This window comes from Nerophis lumbriciformis, linkage group LG05, assembly GCF_033978685.3.
Source record: "Nerophis lumbriciformis linkage group LG05, RoL_Nlum_v2.1, whole genome shotgun sequence".
In the NCBI taxonomy this organism is placed as follows: domain Eukaryota; kingdom Metazoa; phylum Chordata; class Actinopteri; order Syngnathiformes; family Syngnathidae; genus Nerophis; species Nerophis lumbriciformis.
The window spans coordinates 41,858,567-41,872,012 of NC_084552.2; the positions used below are offsets into that span (position 1 = coordinate 41,858,567).

General features: G+C 39.0%; 1 long non-coding RNA gene across 2 annotated transcripts in view; it reads right to left on the bottom strand.

Moving 5' to 3' along the window:
- The window catches only part of LOC133606390 (uncharacterized), a 93,531-nt gene that overhangs the window by 55,551 nt on the left and 24,534 nt on the right, over positions 1 to 13,446 (bottom strand). Inside the window, exons 2-3 of one of the 2 annotated variants that reach the window (XR_012050465.1) lie at positions 3,744 to 3,809; positions 3,104 to 3,215 (exon numbers count right to left, since the gene is read on the bottom strand). This is a non-coding gene — a long non-coding RNA (uncharacterized lncRNA). Of the gene's footprint in view, positions 1 to 3,049; positions 3,216 to 3,743; positions 3,810 to 13,446 lie in introns of both variants that reach the window. The other variant, XR_009815240.2, reaches the window with a different exon arrangement.

Sequence of the window (13,446 nt, forward strand, 5' to 3'; positions counted from 1 at the left end):
TGCGTTCGACATATGTACTGCACTTCACTTGTTAGGTCAGGACTTGATGGAGAGCACGGTGTCACTTGTTTGACAACAACAGTATGGCTACCTCCAATTGCATCACCATAATCAACACTGGAAATGACACAGCCGATAATGCTCCATCCAAAGTCTGTTCTTACAGCAAATGGCTCATCATCTTTTCCTAATACAACTCTCTGGGAAGAAGAGTTATAGCCTATGAGCAGTCCAACTTCACAGTCGATCAAAGGGGCAATTTCCTCTGCATGGTGCTCCAGGTGCGACCATGACCTCACAGTCTTGGGGGTAGGAATGTGATTCAGGTTTGCAGGAATAAACTCTCTTGAATAAGTTGCTGGGAGGGGAATCTGTGTTGCGGAATAAAAGCCTCTGACTTGTAGTCCGGTTAACCTTTGACTTGAAATAATTGTGCTTTTAGAAGACAACCTGGAAAGTTTTAACTGCACAGGCTCCTTCTGAGTGTCCAAACCTTTTGCCTTGTCTTGCTAAACAAATGTGCTGTCACTTTGATTGTCCAAGAGTGCATATGCGAGCAGTTTATTTTCTGGATGGCTTACAGTTGACAACTACACTGGCATAACTGTAGATGTATATGTACTATTCCTGTCTCGTACTACTTGGTTGGATGTTGCTTCATTTGAGGTTTCACTGGAATGTCAAACTCCATTTATTGGTTGCGGGCTCAGTGTTGGTTCATCTGCCTGACGTGGTTTACTTCCTCCCACCTTACTGCGCTCTTGATGCAAGCATGTAGGATGCTTGCCCTTGCACAGATCACAAACATTTCCTTTCACAGCTCTGTTAATAGTGTCCTGGTTTCAAGCCACCAAAACACAACCTCTTAGATTGAACAAACTTGATTGGTTCAGTTATCGTCTTGTCTGTGAATTTGTAACATGTGAGAATGTTTTGACCTGACTTCTCACAAAACACACACACACCTTGGTAGTATCTGTCTTAACTTCAGAGCTGCTCGCCAACACCTTTGTGCCAATGTTGCGGGTCTTGGGTTGCTTGTCCTTGTCATATTCATTCAACTTCAGTGCATGAAGAGAAGTCACTGGATTACAAGCAATTTTAGCTTCCTGAGCGACAAACCGAACAAAATGATTGAAGCTCGAAAAAGCATTGGTGTCTTCGTCAATTTCGATGACCTTTCTGTTCCATCTGGTGGTTAACCAATCGGGAAGCTTGAACAGCATCTTTTGATTTTCTCCACAGTCATTCTCTTGATCGTTGACATTGCAGCTAGACAACCTTGAAGGAAGTCTGAAAACTCAATTCAACACTGTCTTTGGGTCCTATCTTTGGCCACAACATGAGATTGTCCCTGAAGGCTTTGGCAATAACGAATGAGCTTCCGTACCGCTCTTCAAGTAGGTACCATGCTGCACTGGAAACTTAATATGTGCCTTAGAGGAAATAGCTTTCCACTGCTTTCCTCGCTGGTCCACCAATGTATTTACGAAGGTAATAGATCTTCTCATTAACTGGAATATTTATCCTTCCTATCAGTGTTTGAAATGACATTTTCTAGTCCTTGTACCTGAGTGGATGGCTCTCCTTTGAACACAGATAGCTCAGGTACCGGCAAACGACTTGTATTGATGGATTCTGCTATTGCTTCTGCAAGTGTTATAATGCTGTTCGCTTGGGTTTTGATATTGTCAAACTTTGCAACACTTGAGGCCCTAGGTGCTTGTATGTTTGTGGAACACCGTGATGGTGGCATGTTATGTTCTGAAAGCTCATCTAGTTTGAGTGCAGATTTCCTCTGCGATGGCTTCCAATTACACAGAATATCTGATATGTCGTCATCAGAATTGACTTCTTGTTCATAAACTTGCAGTGGTGCCTTTGCAGCATTCATCTTCTTAACTGTCTCTCAGCACTCGATTTGTCTGCGCTTCTCTTCTAAAGCATTTTGTTTTACAACATTTTCTGCTTTTTGTAGTGCAAGTGTCCTTTTATTCTCAGCTTCAAGATAGTCAAGTTCCTGCTTCTCACGCTCCATTTCATCTAAGACCTTTAAAGCTGCCTCAGTTGCGGCTAATTCTGCTGCTGTTTCTTGTTTCCTTGTAGAAGACAGACTTCAATGTCCTGAGCCTTTATTGGACCTATGGAATGATGAAGACGAGAAAACTGAGCTAGCATTTCTCCAGTTACCTTGTTTGTTGGAATGTTTGGCTCCACCTTCAGGCCAATTCCATATATATTGCAAAATCTGTGTGGAGACAGCATGACAAGTGTCAACTCTGCGTCTTGTCTCTGCATCAAGTGGTTCGTGATGTCATAGATCATGATAAGCCTGTTTAACATTTGCTGAAACATTGTCTATTTTGTCCTGACAAACTTGTGCTTCTTCTTGAGAAAGAGTTTGGTTGAGTGTTCCCTTTATTTCTTTAGCAAGAGCCTTCCATATGTTGTAAGTAATCCTGAAGCAATGTTGAAGCTTCTTTGACATTTCGTTGTGGAGCTCTTGACCATTTTCGATGAGTCTTCGGGTCCTCTGGCTTCTTCGCAATTCCTCTTCAATAGCAGATTGTGCTTCTACACTGACCTCAGTGTCCTTTACTGAGCTTGCAACTAAATGTTCATTGTCACAAACAAAGTGTTTTTGCACCCCATCATTACTATCAGCATTAGACATTTTAAGCACAGCCTTATTAGATTGTTAAAAGCCCGTTCACAGTGCAACCCTTTTTTACATTCAAGTAATATTGTGCAATACCATGCAGTCTGTTACTGCGACAGCTATATGCTCAGTTAGACATCAAATAGTCACTTATGTTTGAAGTAGCCTAATTGTAAATAGCTGCTTAAATATATACTAACTTTAAATTCACACATTTACACAACAAGAATATTTCACTCGTTCACACTTATGGAGACTCTTATAACCTTGTTAAAGCTATTCCTCTAACAACATTTAACTTGTTTAAATTAATTTCTTCTTATTGGAATAACCACACAATGCTTTTTCTTATCTCCAGAATAACTTGTCCTTCGTGTGATGTGACGACACCTGAGAAACTTGGTTGGAGCTCAGTCCAACGTGGCGTAGAACTTGTCTTCTCACCGCGTGTTGAGCTGGCTTGAGTTCTCACTGTTACTCTCTCCAGTCAAAAGTACCAGACCAAATGTTCCTTTTTTTCAACCAGCATTTAATGATGTTGAGCATGCCGTGAGAACTGTACAAAATACAAAATATATTATTAGAACACAATACACAAGAGGATTCTCATAGAGAACATAAAACTCGTATTTACTACTCAAATAACTTTTGACTTAACCAAATATTGTGCGGCGCACATATATCCGCCATAATAGCCTGTTAACATGCTAGCGGATTAACTATTAGCATGCTAATGAGCTAACATTTAGCATAATAACTTCGAAAAGTGTCAAACTAAAATCACAGTCAGGGTACAAAAAAGGACTGCTTAAAGGTTGCCTCATTGGCCGCATTCACTAGAAGGGTAAATACATCCTTTTGGGTCGTTACGTTGGCAACTTGAAAGGGACTTTGTTTTCCTGTGACAGTGTAGCAGTGTGCATCAATCATTAATGTACCACACCACAAAACATACAGAGCGAACATTTGTTCCGCCACCGAATAAACCCACATACCGTATATTTACAAAGTTATAAAAAACAATACATTGCGAATATAATTATTTATACACTTCACAAAATGTGTATATAAACACAACACTTACTTCAAAACTGTCTGTTGGCAGCTACAACATCCTTGGTGTGTTGGTTCCTAGAGCCAACACAAGTCTCTGTAAAGAAAGAAAAAAAGGCTTCAGATTTGCAGCTCCATGGTCATGGAATGAAATACAAAAGGATTTGAGGCCACCTGAACTGATCACTTTGGGGACATTTCAGGCTATTTTAAAGGATTGAGAAGCTGTTTCCATTGGGCACTGTAATTGGTTTAACTTGTTTTTATTCAAATGTGTTAAATGTTTATGTTGTAAGTAATTTGTACTTTTAACTATAGTGTGTGTGACTGCTCCTGTTTTTTTGTTGTATTTATTTACAAAACCTGTTTTCTTCTGCCTTCTTGGCCAGGAAAATCACAAGGAGTTTTTTTACCTGGTTAAATGAAAGAAAATGAAAATGAAATGTTTGTCTGACCTTGAATGGGATTGTGCTGAAAATCTTAATTTCCCCTAGGGGATTAATAAAGTATATAAGATTGATTCTGAAATGACAAATTAAAACGGAAGAAAATAAACATTCAAACACTCATAATATGGCTCTTAAAAAGCCAGAATAATATTTAATCTTCCTTCTGTCAAGGAAAATATTTTGTGTTGGAAAAAACGTAGTTAAAATATTTCAGTGTGTGTATAAGTACTTTTTGAGCACAGTCAACAATTTCATGAGAATAATAATAATAATCATGATAATTTTGGTCACAATTAACATGATATGAAATTTTCAAATTGGTAAATCCCAAGTTTGGTTGCAAATTGCTGATGACAAGCATTACAATTTGCCAACAAAACAGCGTTACCTTCCAACATCTTGACAGGTTAGGATTTATTTTGTATCTTGCCAAGTTTTTGTGCATCTGTGCTCCTCTGCTCCATTGATGCTGATGCTACCTGTTTTTCATTCTATTTTTCCAATATTGAAAAATATTTTTACCTACATGTCACCTTCCGTCTCTGCATCCTAGGGCAGTAGTTCTTAACCTGGGTTCGATCGAACCCTAGGGGGTGAGTTGGGCTCAGGGGTTCGGCGGAGCCGACTCATCGTGTAAATAAAAACTTCTCCCTATCAGCGTATTACAGATACGGCAACAGCAGAAGTCACACTGATTTGCAGGTGTGTAATTTGTTGTGAGTTTATGCATGTATGTTGGTTTTGTTGTTTGAACAAGGTGATGTTCATGCACGGTTTATTTTGTGCACCAGTAAAAAAACATGGTAACACTTTAGTATGGGGAACATATTCACCATTAATTAGTTGCTTATTAACATGCAAATTAGTAACATATTGGCTCTTAACTAATCATTATTAAGTACTTATTAATGCCTTATTCGGCATGGCTTTATTATAACCCTAACCCTCTAACCCTGGCCCTAACCCTAACCCTAACCAAATAACTCTAAATTAAGTCTTTGTTACTTAGAATATGTTCCCCATACTAATGTGTTACCAAAAACATATAACTTTGTCTTGAATTTGAAAAAAAAAAAACCATTTTATTTTTCACTAAAGAAGGGTTCGGTGAATACGCATATGAAACTGGTGGGGTTCGGTACCTCCAACAAGGTTAAGAACCACTGTCCTAGGGTCAAGACGCAAGCCAACATGCGCTGCCGTGACAAAAACGTCAACAATCTTTCAAGACAGAGAAGTTTTACTTTATTAATCATGAACTGTCAAACTTCACTTCCAGGCGTCTTCTAAGTGTAGTTTGACTTTATTTGTGTTGTATTTAGCCTAATTTTACAGCGATTTACTCCATCTTTTACACCTTTTTGTCAGCTGGTAATGTTAATATTTTACACTACAAGGTGAGTGTATTGCTCTACATTACAAGTGTCTTCAAAGGCTTAGTAGTTTTACTTCATTTGTGTTGTTTTTAGCTCTATTTTACAGTGTTTAACTTTACTTTTTACATTTCTTCTGACAGTTAGGAATGTTACACTGTAGGGAGACCGCATTGCATATTTGATGGTGTGAGTTGTTTTACTTTAGTTCAGTTTTATTTAATATCATTATAAAGTGTTTGCTTTTACATTTATACTTTTATTACAGTTAGACATGTTAAGGTGGTGGTATTAGGTGACAATATTGTTCTATATTACAAGCATCTTTAATGGCAAAGTAGTTTTACTCTATTTGTGTTGTCTTTATCTTAATTTTACAGCAATTAACTCTGCTTTTTACACCTGTATGACAGTTAGTAATGTTAAAATGTAACACCACCAGATGACAGTATAGCTCTACATTACAAAGATCTTCAAAGGCACTGCTTTAGTTAGGTTTTATTTTCTATCCTATCATTAAGTTTTTTAATTTACTTTTTACACTTGTGTAACAGTTATAAATGGTAAATTGGTGGTATTAGGTGACAGTATCACTCAACATTTTCACAGGCAGAGTATTTTTTTTTTTAACTTTATTTTTGGTGTTTTAAGCTTTATTTTAGTATTTAACTTCACTTTTACATTGTTTCTTACAATGAGAAATCTTAAAATGTTCACCAGCAGAAAATCAAATCGCTCTGCATTGCATATTTGATGGTGAGTCGTTTTACTTTACTTCAGTGTTATTTAATATTAGAAAGTATTGCTTTTTACACTTTTGTTGAAAGGGAAAAGCTGTAGAAAATGGATGGATGGATGGATGTTACAAATAATATCAGGTGGCTGAAAGTATTTTCTACATTAGAAGCATATTTCAAGGATGAGTAGTTTTTCTTTATTTGTAATTTTTGTTGTATTGTTTGTATTATACAGAGATTAACTCCACCTTTTACACTTCTGTGATAGTTAGTAATATTAAATTCTTACACCAGCATTTCCATTACAAGTGTCTTCAAAGGCAGTGTCGTTTTACTTTGTTTTAGTTTAGGGGACGGCGTGGCGCAGTGGAAGAGTGGCCGTGCGCAACCCGAGGGTCCCTGGTTCAATCCCCACCTAGTACAAACCTCGTCATGTCCGTTGTGTCCTGAGCAAGACACTTCACCCTTGCTCCTGATGGGTGCTGGTTATCGCCTTGCATGGCAGCTCCCTCCAACAGTGTGTGAATGTGTGTGTGAATGGGTAAATGTGGAAGTAGTGTCAAAGCGCTTTGAGTACCTTGAAGGTAGAAAAGCGCTATACAAGTACAACCCATTGGTTTACTGGTTTCCTTAACTTTTTACAATGTTTTGACAGAGAGAAGTATTGAAATGCAACACCACAAAGAGACCCTATTGCTGTAAATTGTATATTTCATGGCGTAAACTGTTTTACTGTACTTTATTTTAGTTGTATTTAGTTTTACTGTACAGTGTTTAACTTTGCTTTTTGCCCTTTTGGGACAATTAGGTATTAAAATGCTATGCGAAAAGGAGAATGTATTGTTCTGAATTGCATATCTCATGGTGTGAGTTGTTTTATTTTATTGTAGTTAGGTTTATCGCACAGTGTTTATCCTCATTTTTGCATATTTGTGACGGGTATCAAAATGCTACACCACTAAGGGCCTGATTTCCTTAGTACTTGCGTGTACTAAGACTTGTGAAAACCTGATGGCACACGCAAAGCTGTTCTACTAAACGTGTGCAAATTGGATTGCATCTGTTAAGTGAGCACAATGAGTGAGGCGTGCAAGTGGTTTTGCATCGATCTTCATTAATATGCAAAATATATTCTGATCATCAAAACGCCTACAATACTGGGAGGAGAAAATGCAAATATTATTTAACACGCGCAATCTGATTTATCAACACTCATCACTGTTTTGCGAGCACTATTTAGCTTTTTATTTAGCAGGTGTCAGAAGGACGTGCAAACTGACAGTTCCACACACTGCTGCAGGATCAGTGCTCGCGCTGCTAAGACACACGATGGTTCTATTTTTTTTCTGTCCTATTTGTGTGTGTCAACATTTTAGACTGACAGAAATAAACATATTAGACACACCCTCGATATAGCAATTTCATTTTGTAATTTTATTGCTGCTGGATGACTTAAGGGGCTGATTCAACTGAATTCAATGAATGCATTTTGGTGTCTGCTGGCGTTTTTTTTTTAAATCCGGTTAATTTTTTTTCATTAAGAAATATATTACTATAATTCATCTCCAACACAAAAAGACTCCTTTCATTGTGCATTTTCTTGCGTTTGAGTCATTCCAGATACACGATGTGATCACAGCCTCGCGTACAATCAAGTGTCAGCGTGTGTATGTTTCTGTTGTGTAGACTGAAAAGGTGTTAGGGATAATAGATGTGAGCCGCTGGTTTAACACATCGCACACAGGCAGGAGCATGACAACACGAATGTGCGCTGTGCAGAAAAATGATCAAGTACGTGTCCCTGTGGAAAAAGCCTGTATGCGCGCAAAATCCTCATTTAAATAAAGCGGTCTGCACCACTATACAATTGCACATGCAGTGTTAGTAAATCAAATGCAACACACCCACTCTATCCATCCATCCATTTTCTACCGCTTATTCCCTTTGGGGTCGCGGGGGGCGCTGGAGCCTATCTCAGCTACAATCGGGCAGAAGGCGGGGTACGCCCACTCAGTTATGTTATTTTTTTGCACATACTGTTCAGCGCGTGGTATTTGGAGCTTAGTAAATCAGGCCCTAAGTGTCAGTACTGCCCTCCTACAGGCATATGTATGAGCAGAGTCATATAATACATTACAGTTTTACTTTAGTTTACTAGACTTTGGGTTCAGTGTGTAACTTGACTCTTCACAGTTGTATGACAGTAAGGGATGCTAACATGTTACTTGAAACATCACCTGCAGAGTTAATCAAGGTTTCGTGATGGAAAAAATAATTACTTGACATGATTTCCTACGGGAAATAAATAGTAGAACAAGTTGGAATTCCATCAGCGTCATATATTCTGATGCAGGGTTAAAGCGAACTGCACTTTTTGGGGAATTTTGCCTCCTATTCACAATCGCTATGTAAGACAAGAACGCGTGTTTTTCTTGTGACGTCTGGTGTCACGTGTTTTGTTGTTTTGGTGTTTACTTCCGAGTCAGTGCTCTTATTTTAGTTCCACTCTCTCTCTGTCTCCCATAACACTTTTTTACCCTCACCTGTCGCTAATTGTCAGCCTGGAAACACCTGCTCGTGGTTGCCAATCAGGCTTCTAAAAATCCCTGCCTTGCCCTTTAGTCAGGGCTCGAGGGTTGAATTTATGTTGCTGACTGTTAGCTGCATGTGTTATTTTGATTTACTAGGCATCCTGTGTTCAAATTAAAAATACTCTTCTTACCTGCACGTTGTCCTCCTGTCTCCTGCAACTTGGGGTCACAATTACCGCAGCCATGCGTGTTCGTGACATTTCTTTTTTTAAGCATTCTAATTTGTAATATACGGCAAGTACGAGGTGGCTAACAATGCAGCTAATGGGAGCTCCACTATTCAGCCCATAAAGCCTCATTCAAAAGCGCCAACAATACTCTATTTACACCTTGTGACGTGAATAATAACAAAGTGTTAGCGATATTAATACTATAAGCGCTCACGCAGACAATAAATTTGTTGCGGCACCTCAGAGAGCTAACTAGCGTACTAACTAGCTATACTGTACCAAGCTGATGCTGCTGCTGCATAACCTCTAAGTTGGTAAAAAGTTAATTCTACATTATGAATCCTGCATCTCACCTGTATAGTAGAAGGATGTAGCCATAAACCGCAAAGTTAATTAACCTTGACATTCCAACTAGTGAGAGCAGACATTGTTCAGTAAGTGATTGTTTAATTGCAATAGCACTTAATACTGCTGCATGATTCTTAAGCTTGATGCACACTCGGGTTGTTGTTACTGAAAAGCGAACGTTGTAATGAGTCTGTGAAATTAATATGCACCATATGCTTAAAATCCCCAAAATAAATGTTGTTATGAATGTGCTTGTTACTACATTACATGTAGTTACAGCGTGCATATAAAACGATGATGAAGGCTTTTGGATGTTTTTTAGTGCGCTTTAGAGGCAGAATAGAGCAACTTGTGTTGGCTCCATTTTTAGCTAATTTTTGCTCCAGTTTACTTACGAGTTAGAATGCAAAAGAAAACAAAACAAATGTATTCTTTTCTTACATAAAGATTGTGAACGATGGGCAAGATTCAAAAAAAAGTGTCAATCCCCTTTAGGGTCAGCTAAAGAAATGTGAGTTATTACTAAGCACATGTGAGCAATGTGCTGAAGTGTAGCCTCACATGCGTAATTGGCCTCCTGGCATCTCCACACAGCGCCCCATTAACATGTCTTTGAAGCGTCCCCCCCTCCGCATCCATCCATGAACAAAGAAGACCAGAGAGATGAGCAGCCAATGGGAATTTTGCCTCGTTCTGTGATGGACGAGACGAGATATTCAAACGATGTGGGACTGATACGTGCTCTCGCCTCGTTTTAAAAGGTGCGTTTATCTTCAAAAAGCCAGACAGGAGTAACATTTATGTTAAAGGTTGCGTCACGCAAAGACGCTGACTTTTGTCTTTTGTTGGTGTATCGGTAAACATGAAATGTCGGCTCACTAATTGTATTTATTCTTGCTTGAGAGACGCATAAACCCCAATATATGACGTATATAAGTAAATATAAGAGTGTTTTTTTCCCTTGTAAAAAAGTCTTAAAATGTCATCTTATCATTCAAGTTAATAAGATAATTTTGGCTTAAAAAGTATTTTTCAGGGCTTGAAAAACATCTATCCATCCATTTTCTACCGCTTGTCCCTTTTGGGGTCGCGGGAGGTGCTGGGGCCTATCTCAGCTGCATTCGGGCAGAAGGCGGGGCTTGAAAAACAGACGGCGTCTTATATTTGGGTCAATTCAGTACGTTAGTCTTTTTGTTGTCTTTGTTTTTGCCAAAAAATATTCCGACCTACTCAGTGGCCTAGTGGTTAGAGTGTCCGCCCTGAGATCGGTAGGTTGTGAGTAGAGATGTCCGATAATATCGGCCTGCCGATATAATCGGCCGATAAATGCTTTAAAATGTAATATCGGAAATTATCGGTATCGGTTTCAAAAAGTAAAATTAATAACTTTTTAATTAAAAACGCCGTTGTACGGAGCGGTACATATCCGGTAAAACACGGATATAAACCCAGTCAGCAGCCCCTCCCCACTCCTCTCTCCCACACACACAACACAGGAGTTGACTACTGCAGCATGAGAGGTTTACTAGCGACGCTTGATGACCTCATCAAACCGCCGCGAGCGGAGCATAACAACAAGAGTGTGTTGTTGCCGGTGCTGTAGCCGTGGCTAACAAGCGAGCTCGCTCTGTGACTGACTAACGACACCATGTCTATGGTTAGGGATTTCTTAAAGTGTGTCTGACGGATAAAAAAACTGGCAATTTGCAATGACTGCAAAAAGTTGGTTAAGCGAGGAGGAACCAAGACGTCTTCCTTTAATAAGAGCAATTTGATCTCCCACCTCTTCAAGAATCATAAGGAGATACACGATGAATACAAGCGGAAGATGGATGAAAAACAAACACCGAAAAAAAGTAGTACCACACAGTTGTCGCTTGAAGACTCCGCCGAGAAAAAACTAAAATACAACAAAAACCACCCCGGGGCGAAAGCTCACATTGTGGTCAGGGACAACGCACGCAGTATGTCAAAAACTACGGTGGAGTTTGGTGTGGATAGTCAGCCCTGCATGGCGCACACTTTGCAGCTTGCAGCGAACGGAGATGTCCTGTCTCAACGCAGCATTTCAAAAGCTCTGGCTAACTGGTAGGTCACTTCAAGCACTCACCACTAGCTTGCAGCACATTTGTGTTACTCATACAAATACGTTAGAGCAGGGCAGATTGAGCTCAGTTTATAATTTCCTGTTATACAGTATGCCAGGCAGTCTTGCACTAAATGAGGACTATGTTATTGTTTACTTTATTACTCTAGTATACTCTGGACTGAAGCTGTGTGCCTTCATTGTTTTTGTAGCTGTTGTTTTGAGGCATGTTTAAAAAAAATAAAGAATAATGCACTCTTAGACTTAGACTTTGTGAAAGTCAAAGTATAGTATTTCCCATAGTTGTAGTGGGTATCAGGATTATCTCAGGGAGAGCATGTCCCAAATTCCAAGATGCTGTTTTGAGGCATGTTAAAAAAAATAATGCACTTTGTGACTTCAATAATAAATATGGCAGTGCCATGTTGGCACTTTTTTCCATAATTTGAGTTGAAGTTGTTCTCTTATTTTGAAAAACCTTGTTACATTCTTTAATGCATCCAGCAGGGCATCACAAAAAAATTAGGCATAATAATGTGTTAATTCCACGACCGTGCATATCGGTATCGGTTGATATCGGAATCTGTAATTAAGAGTTGGACAATATCGGAATATCAGATATCGGCAAAAAAGCCATTATCGGACATCTATAGTTGTGAGTTCAAACCCCGGCCGAGTCATACCAAAGACTATAAAAATGGGACCCATTACCTCCCTGCTTGGCATTCAGCATCAAGGGTTGGAATTGGGGGTTAAATCACCAACAAACGATTCCCGGGCGCGGCCACCGCTGCTGCCCACTGCTCCCTTCACCTCCCAGTGGGTGAACAAGGGGATGGGTCAAATGCAGAGGACAAATTTCGCCACACCTAGCGTGTGTGTGACAATCATTGGTACTTTAACTTTACTTTAAAGTTTCTTGGAAATGTGGGGTCATCTTATATGCAGGTCACTACACTAATAGTCTTTTTTGGGTCTTTCATTTTATCTTTCTTTAAAAAAAAAAAATACCATATGCATCTTCTACATATTTTTTTCTGTAGACATTGTCCCAACTCCGTTTCCTCAGATCATTTTTGAAAGCTGTCATACTTTGTTCTGTACATATTCTTCGAAAAGTTATGAAAACTGGTAGATGATTACTGATGTCGGATATTAGCAGACCACTTGTGGTATTGTTATGAAAATCATTAGTAAAAATATTATCAATAAGTGTGCCGCTGTGTCCTGAGATTCTGCTTATGCTTGTGATTATCAGATATAAACTCTGGCTATAGATTGTGTCTATAAAGTCATTTATGGGCTTTTGTTTGTTAGGGTTCAAGAGGTCAATGTTGAAGTCTTCACATACAAAGTTTTTTTTTTTACTAATTTCAGTTAAAATTGCCGTAATCCAGTTCTCAAACGTATCAATGGTTGACTTCGGTGATCTACACACAACTGATCAGTACGTTTTTGCTTTTTTCATGACATATTTCAATGGTAATACATTCTAAGATATTATCAATAGCTAGTGACATATTTTTTACCACTATGTAGTTTAGGTTCTTCATCACGTACACAGCTATTCCCCCTCCGTTCTTGTTGATTCTGTTGATATCATTAAGTGCATATCCTTCTAGGTCAAAATCCATTCCTTTTTTAGCATCCATCCATGTTTCTGAGATAGCGATAACTTTGAAGGGTTTGTTGAATTGTTCCAAAACATGCTTCACATTGTTGTAGTTCGCATACAAACTTCTGCTCTTTAAATGAATAATCGACAGTTTGTTGTCTATTTTAATGTTTCCGTTATATTGTTCATCTGAATAATAAAAACAATTATTCCTGGTTAGTGCGTCTGCCTCACAATACGAAGGTCCTGAGTAGTCCTGGGTTCAATCCCGGGCTCGGGATCTTTCTGTGTGGAGTTTGCATGTTCTCCCCGTGACTGCGTGGGTTCCCTCCGGGTACTCCGGCTTCCTCCAAAGACATGCACCT